We start from the raw sequence: 14,708 nt of genomic DNA on the forward strand, positions 1-14,708 counted from the left end.
AAAATATATATGTAAAAGGACAAATAAAATCCTGTAAATGTCAAAATATATAGAATAAACAGACCCATCTCTAATAAACCATATAAAATACTGTAAAAATCTACCCTATAGTAATGCATAAAAATTCAAAGGAAAAAAAGCAGTTCTAAATATACGCAACAATATATATTAAAAAATGTCACACTTAGTGCGGGTATTTTTTGGAATGTAACGCCCCATAAATGAGGGAACAGTACATTGTTATTCAAAATAACAGTTAAATTTGGGGACTTCCTGCAGTCAAACATTATGGTGTGACTGAATGCAACTCACCATTTTTTTTAACCGTTATTGCCGCTATGTGTATAATAACACTGTTGACTTTGCACCCGATTTTAATATTTTTGTTTGTAGCTGATCCAAACTCAGAATACTGATTGTACTTGCTTGCTTCTTGAAAATGTGAATGAAATTCTCCCATAATGCATTTCACGATATTTACATTTCTGTAATGCATAGTTATTTCTTTAGAGACTTAAGTGTGTATCATAGTGGTAGGAATCAGGTGATTTTCTATTCTTTATTATTCATTACTAGTTTTACATTATACAGCGAGTGAGAAGTGTGAGATTTTCCATTTAAGTGTTGCCAATTCTTTCTCGCCGAATCTCTTGCCGGCGCCAAGGTGTTACTTCATGTTGTAATAATTTGCGCTTCGTCCCGTATTATCAAGTGTCGTACGTGTTTAAACATATACAAATATAACTCTGGAGTTTGCAGGAGTAGTCTTCAGTAGGGATGGGAAAATGAAGCTTCGCGAAGCACTTTGATATGTTTTTTTTTTTTTTTGCTCCTCTAGATGGCACTAGTTTAAAATGCTGAAAAACCTTTCCATTATACTCGCATTTATCTTTAAACAAAGAGCATCTTCTCGAGGCTTAACATATTATATTGCAAGTGATTCACGATGCTTCGTGTGTCAGGTGTTGTGTATCAGTATCAGTGGTATCGGTACTTGGAGTGTGAGTGATTGGTGACCAATCTTTAGTATATCCCTCTTGAAATAGGCTCCAGACTTTACAACCTGACTTTACAAGGAAAAATCAATGTAAAAGATGTATACAGTATTAGAAATGTCACTCAATCAGTTTTGGACTTTGTTATATGTCAAGTGACCCCCCCCACCCGCCACTGTATTTCATGTGTACTTGTAATATTCGACTGTTTTTCTGTTGTTATGTATTGGGCTAATATGAGTCATATTTATGGAGTAAGCCTTGCCCAAGATGGGATTAGTCTCCAGTTACCAGCCACCCTAGAAGCACTATAAAAAATGAATGAATGGATGGCATTGTTTCTGTTTTTATTCCCATGGACAAAAGCTGTGGACTGTATATAGATACATAAATGTATTATGGGACTTTGGGATAGTAAAAATGTGTCAGAACTTTTTTTTTTTTTTTTATTGAATGTATAAAACATGTCGCTCAGTTATTTTAGGACTTTGGTACTTGAGATCAGCATGTTATGTTAGCATTATTGCTACTAAGCCATGAATACTTGTTGCATTTTATGGTTGATATTATGATTATTAAATAATAGGCAATGCAAGGACGGAGATGTCAGTACTTTTCGCACAACCTAAAGTCACAGTTTATCAGTCTGAATAAAAAGAAAAAAAATGTATATAATACACTGTGCAACATAAATTAAGCATACATTTGTTGTACTAGTAACATAAGCACATATCTTTACAGTATTAATTGCGCCAGGCAATGCTTTCTGTGAAGTGAAAAGGAAAGTTTTTCTTACTTTAAACTATATATTTACTGTGATTTACTGTTAATATATTTATTAGTGTTAATATGGTTACTCTGCTATATGTGTGGGAATAGGGCCGCATCATACATGATTCTGAAAATACAGTAGGATCGTTTTCTAACGTTTAAATTCACAATAATGCTGTCAAAATGGACGACTATTTAACAATATTTTACAATTATAGTTAAATTTGCTACAGTGTGGTGAAACCTTGCATATACTGTACTGTAATTAGTGCAGATTGAAATGTGTTGGGAAGAAACAAAATGCTACTTTATCGATATAATTTTTAAAATAGAGTTTTTCGCATTATAAGATGCAACTTTTTTTTCTCATGATTTGAGCCCTGCAGCCCCAGTATGGCTTATTTATTTTTTGCTTGCCACAAACTGACGATCCATCTGTAAATATATATATATATATATATATATATATATATATATATATATATATATGTATATATATATATATGTATATATATATATATATATATATATGTATATATTCTTTTTTTTCTGCTAAAAATCTGCATCAGCCTAAAGAAATCCTTATCTATCGAAATCCATGGCAGTCATCCCATAAGAAAACCCCAGTCGAGCACAAGGAAAAGAATCCCACATGCTAACTGCCACGCCACCGTGTTTGCCCGAAGCTAACTCGTAATATGGAATGAATGGCATTTAGCTTGTAACATGCCCAGACATTTCTTGTGTTTTCGCCTGTGGACAGCTTGTCAACAGTTGCTGAAGTTGCAGCGAGCGTTTGTCTGCGTTTGTTTTCTTCCTGCTTTCTTGTCTGTGGCGGAGATAAAACCGACAAGAGGTTCTATTGAGCATCTCATTTACTGGTTCTGTCGGCGTGCGTCTCCCTGGTCAGAACAGACCTCTGTTCCGCCCGCTTGTCTCTCTAAATCGTCCCTTTATTCGCACTCCAGCCGCCATGCTCCCCCTTGAGCATAGGCCTACTGTACATGGGATGCCCCCCCCCCCCCCCCCCCCCCCTCCCTCCCTTCTCCCGGGGATTATTTCCCTTTAAATAACATTATACAAACAGTCTCACAGAGGGATGGATTAACACGGTTGGGGGCATGAGGAAGCAGGAAAGAGGGCCGCTGTTGCTAGCTGGAGGGGGGCTGCCGGAGTAAGGATGCTCTCCAGTCGAGGCCATCTGCTCTTACGGACTCACACAAGCTACCTCTTCCATGCCGTCGTCACAACAAATGCTTCATTCAGCTTTTATCTGCTCCGCTCTGAATAAATAGAGACACCTTATCAGGGGCGAAGAAAGCCTTGATAAATGCTTTTCCCCCCGCTAACCGGCAAACGCGTCGCGCTTCTTCATCGTAGCAAAGAGAAGACTTTGCAAAACAATCCCCAAAGCAGAAGGAAATCTCATTTCGTAGGTATTTCGATGACTTTTTTTTTAAATGAATATTATTATCAGGCAGTAGGAAGGAAAGTCAGTAGTCTATTGTGATATCTCTTCTTTGCGGACGATATATTTTCTCAAAAACTATTGTGATAAACAACAGTTTCATTTTCATGCCTTGATTCTCACAGTTTTAGTGATGTTAGCGCAAACATAGTTTAAGTACATCATTTTGAAAATCATTTCAGGATGTTCAATACCACTTTTTTCAGACCGATACCAGTACAAGTACTCAACTATTGAGTAGTCACAGAAATCGATACCAAGTACCAACACTGCCGGAACGTTTGATATGCAAAATTTCACCCAAAAAACAAAAATAGATTCTTTAAAAAAAAAAAAGGCCTACTTATTTATTCCTATTTACCGTTTACCTCATACAATACCTTAAAACCTACTATCAATCAATCAATCAAATTTTATTTATGCATGTTTTTGGAGTGTGTGAGGAAGCCAGAGTGCCCGGACAAAACCCATGAGGGCTCGGGGAGAACATGCAAACTCCACAAAGAAAGGCCAGCGCGAGGTGGATTTAAATTTGGGTCCCTTTAACTGTGAGGCGGACATGCTATTCACTGCACCTCCGATCCCTCTATTCTTCTAATTTTTAAATTCTTCGTGATTGTTAAACTGCTCTAAGAGAGCGGCCCGTACGAATATCGGCTGCCATCGCAGGTATCGATCCCTTCCTACAAGTATCACTATTGGTATCTATTTGCTATCGGGATCAGTGACAAAGAGTTGAGTATTTGTTCCAGTATCGGTCTAAAAAAAGTGGTATCGAACATCTCTACAAAAGCCGCAAAAATTCAAAAAAATGACGCTTGTAGACTGATGTGTTTGTATTAGCATTTAGCGATCTCAAGCTAGCTGTTAGCATCCTCACTTGAAATGGGTATGTGGTGCCTGTCACCAATGTGTTTAAGTTTCTTGTGGTCATACCAGAATCTTTGCATAAATAAGCAATGAAATTGCACAAAAAGTTGTTAGCCTGTTAGCCAAATGCATCAGCTAGCATGAGCGCTATGACTCCTATATTTCATTAAAAAAACTACTTGTACAGAACTTTCTCTCATTGGGTGATGCTGATAAACAGTAGTAGTTATCGTGACAAACTCATATGTTTTTTTTGTTGTTTTTTGTCGCCGGTAGGCCACTAGCTCTGGAAATAAAAGCCAGTGGTTAGCTCCACTCAGACTATTTTGGGATGCAGTCAAAGAGCGTCTGACCAGCAGAGAAGCAATCGCGCATTCTGTACTTAAGCTCTTCAATGTTTTTGGCCCGTTTACTGTCCATTTCCTCCTCTCATAGTCCAAACCTTGTTCCGTTTTGGATGCGCGCCTCGCATTTATCTCCGAGAGAATCTTTTCAAGGTCGATTTGAACCCAGCTATTTTTTTTTTTTTGTTTTGCTTTGGATTACTGGCTTGTGTCAGTTTTCATTTATAAAGGAGGAGGAAAAATACATAATCCTTGCAAGCAACAAGCTCGCAAATAGGAAAGCGTCAGAAAACAAGCCGATGCACGATTAGTGTTTATGCAATAGCTTCATGGCAAGTAGCTCATTTAGAATTACAAGATAATCTTCCTGCTCCCACCAAAAAAAAAAAAAAACAGGCAAGCAGGATGTGACCTAAATCACTATCATCATGTCAACATAAACCTTCTTTCCCTTTGACTGTTCGATGCTTGGAAGCCATTTGACCAATATTTTCCTACTCAGGCATGCGTTTTTAGAAGCGAATGCTCATAAAAGGGGCGTGGCCCACATGAGTTAAAAAGCCATATGCTATTCTCTACCGCGACAGAGCGTGGACAGATGCATGAAGGGCGTTTCGGCTTGGCATTAAGTGGCTGGCGGAGGAATCTGGGGGAGTAGAGATCCCCCCCCCCCCCCCCCCCCCCCCCCCGATTGGAGCTTGTCTCGTCTTTTGGCGTTCCAGGATTAGCTGACGTCAAACTGAGGTGGATTTCTGATCATATCTGCTTTTTTACGGCGGCCACCTTTGTCCTTGGACTTGACTGCACGTCCCTCGCCTTTGTCCTCAGCTACCTCCTACCAAACTTTCCTCTCTTATCTAAGCGCCTTGTTCCAGTACGGCATTGTTTGCACTTCACACAGCTAACCCTTGACACCCTTTCCACTCAGCACTTTAGCACCCCCCCCCCCCCCCCCCCCCCCCATTCTCCACAGATAAAAGATAAAGTTCAACTAGCCTCCGAGGTGTGATGCGCGATAACTATTATGCTTACTCCCTCAACTCTTGTGGATGAATGCCGCTTGCCACTGGCTTCCGCTGCTCTACTTCAAGTAGCGCACAATGTGAGGATTATGGGTTTTTTTTTTCAATATTTTGTGCGTGCATGCACTGCATTTGTAGTGAACAATAGCGAACTCCAGGGGGTCCTGTCGCATATACTGAACTTGGACATTTGTTGTAGGAGTAGACCTACTCAAAAAATGGGGCCCTTGGGGTAGTGCGGATGACTCTAAGGAAAAGGCTTTGTTTTTGCCATCTGAAGTGCAAATGCAATAAAACACTGGAAGGTGGACATGACTTTTTTTCCTATTATATCAGGCACTTTAATGCTCTTGATTTTTTTCTTTTTTAGACTAACCTGTAACCTGTACAAACACTGTAAAAAATAGTTAACAGTTGATTTATTTTGATTTTTTTTTTATTTTGCGAATTTTAAAAAGGATACTGTTTTAGGTATACTTATACAATATTTAGAGATAATAAACTATAGTTGAGTGATGGGGGCGCAAAAAGTTTTCCTTTTCCTAGGGCGAGGCTTTGCAAAATATCAAGATGCACTTGAGTAGACTAATCTGTTTCAGACTAACCTGTATAAACGCTGTAAAAAGTAGTTAGTTGTTGAAAGTGTATATTGTTTTCTTCTTCCTTTTGTTAATGTTAACTAGGGGGAGGCTTTGCAAAATATAATCGAGAAGCACTGGAGGAGGCTGATTATCAGCTGGGCTTATCGGCGCTAGGGCTGGGCGATAAACCAAATTGATTTGATTAATTCGTCACGTTTAAAAATTGTTATCGTAGTTTTAAATGGGTCAGGATTCGATTTGTTGCGCGGGTGAAGTTTTGAAGCAATTGCACTAATTAGCTCTAACCAGCAGAGGCACTGTTGAGCATTTTAGCTTGATTAGCGAACAAAAAGAAGAAGAAGGCCATGCTGGTCTACTTATATATCGCCTTTGGTATGTGTGGCTTTGGAATTATACGTGCGAGCGATGCGTCTCCAGCGGTTTCCGTAGCGGTGCGCTTAAACACTTAAATAACACTTTGATGGCAAAGCGTTATGAAACTCCACAAGGCCTGTGGTCCACCATTGTTGTTTTTGTTGCGAAGACGACCACTTGGAGTATTTACGCGGAAATTATAATAGCGTTCCTTTCAGGTTTGTGTTTCTAGGCACCAAAACAGTTGTCTTGGCCAAAATGACTTTGTTTAAACTGCCCCTTAACCACTCAGCCGTGGCTGCAATGAACTTCAGCGCAGTTGAAACCATTCTGTCTGCAGGCTCCCCAACGCAATCATCATTACAGCCAACTCGGACTTTTCACTCTGCTTTCACCCCAAGCGATCAGCTGCGTTTTTCACAAATTTTCTCCGTCATTCCTCTTGATTATTTTTCTCGAGAATGTTGTTGCGCCGTAGACGTATGGCTCGAGAATGTGGCCGGGGTTTATCTTGACTTCCATTGGGATATAGAATTTTTTTTTTCCCACTTAGAATCTCTCTATAGGCGTTTTTTGATTTAAAAAAGAAAAAAAGATTGCTTACATTTTAAATGATATCTATTTGTTTTGAACAAATCAATAACTGTGCAATATAGCTCCGCCCCCCTCCCCTCCTGCTTCTTATGTCTCGGTAGGAATCAGGGGAGGAATTTGATCGTTCACAATCGCTGAAGAAAGATCGCTAATAACATGAAAAAAACAAACAAACATCAATCAGCACCGCAATTTCTGTTGACATCCATCTGTGCCCACTTCGACCTTTGAAAATATCACAATTAACCTTCTGTCTCCCGCAAAAGCACAGGGGAATAAAACAATCAATTCAATTAAGTATGAGGGTGGACGATACCAAATATCGATATCGAGCCGATACGTATTCTCTGTGTATCCCATGTCCCGATGCAATTTTATGGGATTGCATACCAATTCTGGTCCCTGGCTTTGCAGTATCGGCTGATCCTGATACGGTACTGATACCACGCCATTAGGATTATTTTTCCACTTAATACTAAAAAGGTACATTCACATGGTTGTGTTTGGACTTAATTCTGTCCTTTATGAAACAACCAAAAAATAATTTTATGGTTTGTAGATTTCTCTAAAATCCCCAAAATTCTTACATGTTTAGGACTTAAAAATAGAAAAATGTGTGCGTAATAAAGGCCTGCCTGTTTGGATTATCTTCCGAAAGCAGTCGCCGTGCCCAGTAAAGGGTTAATTTTGTACTGTATTTGGACCTTTTTCTGATACCAGTATCGTTATTGGAACAACATTAGTATCAGTATCACGATGGAATCTGATGCTAGGATCAGCCCTCTTTTCTCTCTTTTATAATCGGGAATTAAATGCATACGAGCCTGACAAATATCTAATAAAATACAATTTCTGTAATGTATACTGTCATATATATTCTACTTTTCTCAAAAAAATATGAAAAGCAAGTGCTAGAATGGGTTATGTCATTCTTTTTATGTTAAATTATGTCTTTTTTTTCTGGGAATTTTTCATATCAAACGTACTGGTGGTATCGATACTTGGTATTATTAAAGTATGCTTGATATCACTTTTTTTTTTTTTTTTTTACTCAATTCTTGTGTAGTCACCAATACTGATACCAAATTCCAACTGATTTGGAATGAGTTTGATCCACGAAATTTCCCCGAAAAACAATGACAGCTACTTTTAAGGAAAATCCTATTTAATTTGATCAGGGGCAAGTCAAGACCACCTGTTTGTGACACGAGCAAATTTTCATCCGTAATCACCAGCTGTGATGACAGAGGGTGGGCTGGAGTGAGCTGATTCAAAAGCTGCTATCTTGTTTGTTTGCACCAGCAAGAAAACACAGCATGCTAATGTATTTTTTTTTTTTTAAGTGAATCAGGCATAGATTGCGATCAAAACCTTTTAAACACTTCAGAGGGAAGTTATCACTTAACACCAGATCTATGGCTTCACGCTGAGGGCGGGAAAAAATACAGCCCGTTGATCTGAGAGTTGAACACGTTGAGGATGAGTCAAGGTTTCGTTTCTTTGTCGATGTGGTATGCCTGTGCGAGATGTGACAGCGTGACGTTACATCGCTCGCACGTTCACTAATGTGCCTTTCAAGTTAACTGAGACTCAAGCTAATTAATTACTAACGACAAGCATACTGACTCGTAATGGAATGTTTTTTTTACTCAGTTGTGTCATCTTATTTGATTTTTTTTTTTTTTTCATCAGGCATTTGTCACAAACTGTGTTTTTAGGTCTGTAAAAATTTGCTTTTCGATCCGTAATAAAAGGGCCAAGTAATGGCCAATCACAGCTCAGCTTGGATGTCATATGTGTGTGTGTGTGTGTGTGTGTGTGTGTGTGTGTGTGTATGTATGTATATATGTAAATGTATGTATGTATGTATGTATATATATATATATATATATATATATATATATATATATATATATATATATATATATATATATATATATATATATATGTATATGTGTGTGTGTGTGTGTAAATGTATGTATATATGTGTGTATATGTATATATATATATATATATATATATATATATATATATATATATATATACACATACGTACATACATTTACACATATACATATATATATATATATATATATGTATGTATATATATATGTATATACAGTATATATATATATATATAAGTGTGTGTGTATATATATATATATATATATATGTGTGTATATATATATATATATATAACGTGTGTGTGTGTGTAAATGTATGTATATATGTGTGTATATGTGTGTATATGTATATATATATATATATATATATATATATATATATATATATATATATATATACACACTCTACATATTTACACAAATGTACATGTGTATTTTCATAGGGTACTTATATACCCATTTTGTTCAATCCATCGCAAAGAATGAGAATAAATAAATTAAACATAATTATTGCAAATTCAAGGGAATTTGTTACTTCAAAAATGCTTATCATGTTGTTAGCGCGTCACATTCATCAGTTCCCCAAGAAGTAGATTTCACTTCTAAAAAGGTCGTTGACCCCTTCTGTAAAGCATTTTCACGTGGGCAGATTTTTTTTTCAAGGCTGTGTCGTGGCCCAGTTTCATTCGAGGCAAAGAAAGGATCAGGCTTTTAGCAGGTAGTCACTGATACATAAGCGTTGTTTGAAAACTGGAAACAAATGAGAAGGAGTTTGTTTTGCCTTCGTTGATTAGATGGTGCCTTTTTAAAGATCTTGTGAAAATGTACCCTCAAAAATTTTGAATTAAAAGTACTATTACTCAGTTTGCAGCGTCCAGTCTTATGTTATTGTAGTCTCGTGTTGCTTGTGTTTAAAGCAAGGTTAGCGTCATTAGTGGTTTCATTTGTGTACCTCGCCACATTTTTGAGTTGACAGACCTCTGATGGATCTGCCGTTGCGCATTTGAATCCATCTGTTTGTGATATACCGCATGACAAGAAGAAACACGGAGTCAAGCTTGTCTTAGCCACAACTGGCTGGCTCCCATATGCTTGTGATCAAAAGGTCGAGTTTTATCGGTGTCTTCTCTTCTGTTTTACATTACATTAACGGTTTGTCTTGTTTTAGTCTGACATTTAATGGAGAAAAACTGAAAAGTGGAAGGTTTATTCGCCGTATGAGAATTAAGTCTGTAATGCCATACAGCCGTTCTCAAATGGGGGTATGTGAAGGCACCTAAGGGGGTACGTGAGGTTTTAACTGGGTTTCTATAGATGTCAATAAAATGTCATACTTTTTTCATGCCATGATAGTGTCATTTTTCTTTTCAAATTAAAAGCAAATGAAATTGAACATGATGCACCTTGTTGATAAAATGTCATTGTGACTTCTTTGCTAAATGTCGCATGTCTTTTTTTCTTCTTTTAATTTTATACAGACGCATATTCCTATTAAAGATGCAACTTTCCAGGATCAATCAATTCATGTTTCGTATAGGGCGAGAGATTGTTTTTCCACCACTCATGCTGAATGATAAAGATTTTTAATCTTTTAAGAAATAATCCCAACAAACATTTATATGAAGGTCTGATGTAGTCAAAACACATTTTGTGCAAAATTATAATCTATAATCTTTAAATCTGTTTGATTGTAAATTTAACATTCATCATTTATGCAAAAAAAAATAGCAATTCATAGCTTGTACAAAACCCGCTTAAATGCCATAATTAAATCGTTATTAACTAGCATTTTTTTAATAGCGTGACAAGAGCATTACAGTTGACTTTTCAAAATAAGAGCAAATTAACTGGAACATGACATTACATGACCTATCTTCTGGTGTTGCTGAATAAAATATGCCTAGAGATATCTCCATAAATGTAGTTCCTAAGTTAAATAAATTCCAGGCGGAAAACATAATGCTCTGATTTATGTATTTATTTACTTTTAATCAAAGTGCTTATTTGGGGTACCTGGCAGGAAAAAAAGATCATTCACAGGGGTTGCAAGCAGCCTAAAACACATTCAAAACGAGAGCACTCATGCGCACCCCTACCTGTAAAATTAATAAATGTTTTATGCTAAGTGACAGTTCACACTCTGGATGGAAAAGAGTACAAATATAATTGATCTCAATGGGAAATTTGATTCTGCGCTGGTGTGTTGTCGCTTAGGCACAAAGGATCTCAATTCATTTTTCATCCTTATCAGTCCTTTCAAGTTAATCCTCAAACTGACCAATTTACTCCAGCCCAGATCATTTTTAATTATCACCTCTGCTTTACAGCTAATATGACATCCGGCTGGTTTATGTTAATAGGATAGTCGAGTGTTGGGGGGGGGGTGCTTACTTTTTTTTTCTTTCCATGCACACTAGGCGATTAATTATAAAGTATAGAGTATGAGCGTCAGCCAGGACTGGTAGGTGACAGATGCATGAAGAGTCGGTGCTCCAGCAGCAGCTGGATGAAGGTCACGGCAACCTGCGGGAGCAAAAAAAAAAAAAAAAAAAAAAAGTAGGGGGCACTGTGAGAGATAAGCTGCGCTCATGTGAAAGTTTTATAGAGGAGATAAAGCACCACATGGAAGACGGGAGTCCTTCACTTGCATAGTGTGGCACCACGCAAGCATTTTCATAACAGATGGTTCTTTTAACGAAAAACACTTGCGCTCGCCTCCGCCAGATGTGTCCCTTGATGCTACGTATCCAAAAATATGGAGGCACATGTTTACATCTTATTTTATTTGGTTATCTGAGGAAATCTTTATGGGGCAGATATTTTATGACTGACCCACTTAAGTGATAGAATGTCTGAAAAGGGTAAAAGTTTCTTTTTTCCCCTCTGTAATCCCGCCCCACTATTTCAGAAGGACTGAAATAAATCAGTGCAAAAACCAAGAATGTCTGCTCATGAACTAAACTACCGTATTTTCCGCACTATAAGGCGCACCGGATTATAAGGCACACCCTCAATTAATGAAATATTTCAAAACTTTTTCCATATATAAGGCGCGCCGGATTATAAGGCGCACCCTCAATTAATGACATATTTTAAAACCTTTTCAATCACAATATAGTAATACTCAAAGTAACGTATTTTCCGCACTATAAGGCGCACTGAAAAGCCTTAATTTTTTGAAAAAACTGATGGTGCGCCTTGTATATTGATCAATATTGATTCCTAGATGGGGAATGAAGTGATAAAGTAAGCTTTACCTGTTTCTTTTGTGTGTTTACAGTTGAACAATGTTGCTCATATTGACACTGAGTTATTATGCTATTGAGAGTTTATACTTATTGAGTTTCATTATTACTTTGAGTATTGCTATATTGTGACTGAAAAAGTTTTAAAAATGTCATTAATTGAGGGTGCGCCTTATGTGGAAAAGGTTTTAAAATGTCATTAATTGATGGTGCGCCTTATAATCCGGTGCGCCTTATAGTGTGGAAAATACGGTGATAACAATAATAACACGAATAATAACTCTAAACTCTCAATAGCATAATAACTCAATGTCAATAAGAGCAACCTTGTTCAAATGTAAACACACAAAAGAAACAGGTAAAGCTTACTTTATCACTTCATTCCCCATCTACCAATCCCAATCTCAATATGGATCCATATATAAGGCGCACCTGATTATAAGGCGCACCATCAGCTTTCAATTTTTTTTAAGGCTTTTAGGTGCGCCTTATAGTGCGGAAAATACGGTAATTATATGGAATGATGACGGCGTTGCTAAAGTGACACATTTCGCGCACAATGCCGTCGACACAGTTTGAAGGTGAAATTGTGCTTTAAAACGCCGTTACAATAGAAGCGCGACTGGAGGCTTAATTGGAGTCTAAATGTAAAGATGGAAGCGTTTCCATGGTGCTAAGTCACCGTTGGCTTCTTGTTCTTCACGCTCGGAGCTTCCGTGGAAACATCTTAGCATTTGAGCCTCCAGCCTCCCGGTGATTTTAATGAAATTGAATCTAATGTGGAATGAACCACGCAAACAGGCGACGAGCTGACTGTCTACAAGTCTTGTGTCTCTGCTAATATTATTGTTATCACGCTGGGATAATACCGTATATGCAGATAAGGCTGTCTGCCTTTATTGCCGCCCACAATGAAATGATAATAGCAAAATGAAATCAGCCTCTTTTTTTTTTACATTCATCATCCGTATTCCTCCCGTTGCTGTTAAATGAGCTGGATGCGGGTGGCCTTCCGGTCAGCCGTCATCCGAGAGAGACCTATTAAAAAAAAAAATGCCTTCGTTCGGCAATTGCTGAAGTTAGCGGCAATCTCATTAAATGTCAGCGGCTCCGTTACTTATCTGCAAACTGACAGAGCGTTTTACAGAGGACAGCCGGGAACTTACCGCATCCACCTCAGAAGGTGACATTTGCCGGCGACCACCGCTCACAAATATGGCCGCTAATATTTGAGTTGGCGAAAGGGCGGCGGCGGTTATCGATTCTCGCCGGGGGAAATTAAGGACCCGGGGCGGCGGCGAGGCTCAGTGGGGGAAAAGCATAAGTCAAAGTAAAACATAAAAAGCGGCGCGCTGGGGTTTCAATGGCAAATATGATGAGCTTCAAGATCATTTATGTCGGGAATTAGTTGCGGCTCGTGCTATTTGTTAGCTAAGGCGAGGAGGTTATGTTTTCGTTGCTGCGCTGTTTGTGTTTGGCGAGGATTATACAAAAACATCTCCAACAAATGGCGGCGGAACTTCTGCGGCGTGCTAAGGAAGAAGTCAAATCATCTTTAAAACATATTATGATTTTTAAATTATTTATGTTTTAGGGCGGCTCGGTGGAGCGGTGGCTAGCACGTCCGCCTCACAGTTCATGGACCCGAGTTTAAATCCACCTGGCTCCAAACTTCCTGTGTGGAGTTTGCATGTTCTCCCCGAGCCTGCGTGGTGTCTCTCCGGGTACTCAAGCTTCCTCTCACACCCCAAAAATATGCATGGCAGGTGAATTGGACACACTAAATTGTCCTTCGGTGTGATTGGGTACGTGAACGGTTGCTTGTCTCTGTGTGCCCTGCGATTGGCTGGCAACCAGTTCAGGGTGTCCCCTGCCTACAGCTCAAAGCAAGCTGGGATAGGCACCAGTAAGCCTGCGACCCTTGTGAGGGTAAGCGACTATAGAAAATGGATGAATTATTTGTTTTAGTCATCTGTCTAATTCATTTTATATCAGACCAATTAATGGACCAGCCAATTAGAAATGCTGAAATTTGCCACCTTAACTTTTTGCCTTTTCGAACGCGAGCTTTTGACTGCAGTTGTACACAAGTTATTATTTATTATATATTTGTAATTATGTGTACTGTAAGATTCCACCCTTATCCCTCGTGCAGTATTTTGACCATTTTGGGGTCATTTTCTTCCAGATCATTCTCACAGTATTTTAGCAAGTGTGAGAAGTGTGAGAAGTAGTCAAGCCATGTTGAAAATGAACAAGTTGTCACTATCTGGGTGAAATTTCAGCTCCCTAATGTCTTCTTTAAGTGCTTTCCCTTTGATGTTAAATGTCTTTGTTAATATCAATGGATTGGACAAAATAGTGCATGTTAATTACTAATGCTGTAATGGCAAAACTCAAAAGATTTTATATCAAAGCGAAAGCATTGGAAGACGGAGCTGAAATTTGACCAAGTTTAAAATGGCATGATCAGCTCAGTTATCACACTTCCATCCCTTGACTAAAATATTGCGAAATGTGGGAGAATTTGTCCAAAACA

General features: G+C 38.2%; 1 protein-coding gene across 1 annotated transcript in view; it reads left to right on the forward strand.

The window, feature by feature from the left end:
• Positions 1-14,708, forward strand: part of plxnb2b (plexin b2b) — a 199,932-nt gene that overhangs the window by 1,163 nt on the left and 184,061 nt on the right.

The sequence above is a fragment of the Hippichthys cyanospilos genome, chromosome 6 (genome assembly GCF_059441005.1).
Source record: "Hippichthys cyanospilos isolate Australia breed blue-spotted pipefish chromosome 6, RoL_Hcya_1.0, whole genome shotgun sequence".
NCBI classification, from domain to species: domain Eukaryota; kingdom Metazoa; phylum Chordata; class Actinopteri; order Syngnathiformes; family Syngnathidae; genus Hippichthys; species Hippichthys cyanospilos.